Source organism: Rhizophagus irregularis, chromosome 13 (assembly GCF_026210795.1).
Source record: "Rhizophagus irregularis chromosome 13, complete sequence".
Lineage (NCBI taxonomy): Eukaryota > Fungi > Glomeromycota > Glomeromycetes > Glomerales > Glomeraceae > Rhizophagus > Rhizophagus irregularis.
In genome coordinates this window covers 4845309-4849129 of record NC_089441.1, presented here as the reverse complement: position 1 = coordinate 4849129, position 3821 = coordinate 4845309, and positions in this window count along the sequence as shown.

Genomic DNA, 3821 nt, shown 5'->3' with positions numbered 1-3821 from the left:
CTGATTCCAAATTTATTACTGAATTTACGGATTCACTAGCAGTAGTTCAGCGTGTCTTGCAATATAATTTTAATCCTCCTCCACTAATTCCTTTTTCTTTAATTATTTAAGCAAGTTTTGCATTAGCCTGATGAGAACTTCTAAAAAAGGTTGTCAAAATATTAACACCTTTTAATAAACGTTCCCCAAACTTCTCTTTGACGATGTCGCATGCAATTAAATTGATAGAATGTGCAACGCATCGCACATTCTCAATCGTTGGATGATTCTCATGTATAATTTTTTGTGCATTACGAACATTGGCCGCATTATCAGAAACTACAGCACATATTCGATTTTCTCCAATACCTTCTATAACTTTTTCAATTACCGTAACTAAATATTCTGCAGTGTGCGAATTTTCAGACAAATCAGAAAGTTGATAAAGATATTCTTTACGCGACGGAGTCATTACAATGAAGTTCCAAATTGAACGATGTGTACCAGACGTCCAACCATCAAAGGCTAAATTATAAATTAATATTATATAGTAAGTAAGATTAAATAAAAAATCACGTATGATAGCCTATTTAATTTAACAAACCTAACGTTAAATTCGTTTCCTTTTCAAGTTCAGAATTAACTTTGAAGTTCACTTGAGCTAATTCACGTTCAAGTAGTAGTTGATTTACTAATACTTCCCTTGTTGGTGTATTGTAGCTAAGGTTGCTTGCCGAAACCTAGGGGTTTAGGCAAGATGGCGTTTCGCCGAAAAGTGAAATTCTGCCGAAACTATATTAAAGTTATATTAAAAAACTGGCGAAACTTTGGAGAAAGACGAAACTGCCGAAACTTATTATAAATGCCGAAACTGCTGAAACTCTGCCGAAACTATAATAAATCTATAGTAAAATTTTGACGAAACTAATCGTAGGATTTTGAAGAGGTTTAGACAAGCAACCTTAATTGTAGCCGGCATTAAGCTCTTTTATAAAATTGATGAAAAAGGGATATTTCACTATTTTAAACGCAATTCCGCACACAATAAAAAATTTAACTAATGCACGATTAATTCGTGTACATCTTTATTCGTTAAGCTCTGTTGAATCATGGTAATCATCCATGTTACTTTGACCTTCAGAGTATTTTCTTTTTTTGGATGACTTGGACTTATCTTGCCGTTCCATTACTTTAATCATATACCTTCTAACAACTGCTGCTAGCGCATCTGGACAATAATTTGAAAGATGCTCTTCGAGCTTTGAAATCTCACCGCGTGATCATGTATTCTTACAGTACTTGCAGGAGGCGGCAAATTTGCCAGAACCAACAGCTTCTCCTTTATTAATATCTTCCCAAATGCTATTAGGTGGCTGACCTCCTCTATTTTTCTTTTTAATGGGTGAATCTTCTATGTGATCAGTCATTTGAAACAGTTTATTATTAATTTTATTATTAAGAAACCGGAAGAAAGTAAAAGAAACTTTAATTCAGTGTTAAAGGAGATGACAGAATTGGGTTTATTAAATGCATGTTACGCATTTTCCTTTAATGAATATAAGCCCCTTAAAAAAACTGCAAAAACGTGTAATATCATAATATTAATATGGGAGTTAGAAATGAAAATTCTAACACTAGATAAAGCTTAAAAGAATTAAGACGACGGTAAAATATTGAAGTTTAATCTTTTATCTGTAGATTATTTGAACATCTAAATTATATTATTAATTGGTGTAACTTGGCGTAACTATATGCAAATCTTATGATCAATTATGCTGAAACTACAGAGAAACCTGTTATAGAGGTTTCAGCATGTTTTGGCAGTTTCGCAATTTTGACAGGTTTCGCAGTTTTGGCATTTTGGCGTTTTGGCACTATATAAGAGGTTTCACCTTTCGGCATTAGGCCAAACAGGTTTTGGCAAGCAACCTTAGTTACGAAGCTGAAACTTTATCATCAGCAAGTTTGAAAAGTGTTGATTTACACTAGTATACGTGTTGATCAACACCAGCTAGTTGTTCAACACGTTTTACAATATTAATCAACACCCGTATACTGGAGTATACCAACGCATAATGTTAATATATGCGTCATTCAACTCTAATGTGTAGTTCAACGCACTGTATATTAACATAACTAAATAAATTATATTAATTTATTTATTTTTATTCACCTTAGGAACCGAACTGGTTACCTCAATTACACTATTAATATATCAAATCTCACGATCTAACCATTGTACTATTATAAGTATTTATTAAAATTAATATTAAGCATTACGTATTTTATGTAATGATATATCACGTGTATCACGTGATACTGGATTAATAATTACCACTGCGCCACTGTAGTATAGCAAAAAAAAAATTAAGCTTTTTTTAGCAAAGCTTAATTTTTTTTTTGCTTCATTTTTCCCATTACCTTTTATTATCCTCTTCCCATTCGTTTTCTCATAACCCTTTCATTTTCCTATTACACTTTTGTTATCCCCTTCCATTCATTTTCTCATAACCCTTTCATTCTTCCCTTTCCTTTCGTTTTCCTATTACACTTTCATTCTTCCCTTTATTCTCTCCTTCCCTTTCATTTTCCCATAATCCTTTCATTTTCCCCTTTATCCTATAAAAAGTTTTATCCGTTATTTATGTAAAAACTCTGTAAATTCCGTAATATAAGGTTATTAATTCCAGTCTTATACGGAAAAAAGTTGGAAGGTATCAAACTTCTGGTAAGTTTCGCAACGAAACATTGCGAAACTACTTTTTCATTTTTTAATGAAATGTTTATTAGTAATGTTTCGAAATATTATTCTTTTTTTTAATTTCTTTAATCGGAACGTTAGCTAACATTCTGATTTATTATTTTTTTTAAATTTTTTAAATCAGAACGTTTTTAACATTCCAAAATATTTTTTTTTAATTTCTTTAATCGGAACGTTGGCTAATGTTCCGATTTATTATTTTTTTTAATTTTTAATCAGAACGTTGAAAAACGTTCTGAAATATTATTTTTTAAAAAAATTCTTTAATCAGAATGTTGGCTAACATTCCGATTAATTTTTTTATTACATTTTTTAATCAGAACGTTGAAAAATGTTCCGAAATATTGTTTTTTTTGATTTCTTTAATCAGAACGTTAGCTAACGTTCTGATTAATTTTTTTATTTCATTTTTTAATTGGAACGTTAGTTAACGTTCCGATTTACATTTTTTTGTTCTTTTTTTGACAAAACATTTTTAACGTTTCGTTATTAACTTTTTTTTCATTTCTTTTAATCAGAACGTTGAAAAACGTTTTGATTTACATTTTTTTTTCTTTTTTTAACAAAATGTTTTTAACGTTTCGTTAATAACTTTTTTTTCTTTTTTTTAATCAGAACGTTGGCTAACATTCCAATTTTTTTATTTTTTATTCTTTTTTTTAACGAAACATTTTTAACATTTCATTATTAACTTTTTTTCTCATTTTTTTTAATCGGAACGTTACCTAACGTTCTGATTTACATTTTTTTTTGAAATGTTTTTAACGTTTCATTATTAACTTTTTTTCATTTTTTTTTAATCGGAATGTTGGCTAACGTTTCGATTTACATTTTTTTTCTTTTTTTAATGAAACGTTTTTAACGTTTCATTATTAACTTTTTTTCTCATTTTTTTTAATCGGAACATTACCTAACATTCCAATTTACATTTTTTTTCAAAACGTTTTTAACGTTTCATTATTAACTTTTTTTCATTTTTTTTTAATCAGAACGTTGGCTAACATTTCGATTTACATTTTTTTTCTTTTTTTAATGAAACGTTTTTAACGTTTCGTTATTAACTTTTTCTTTTTTTTTAATC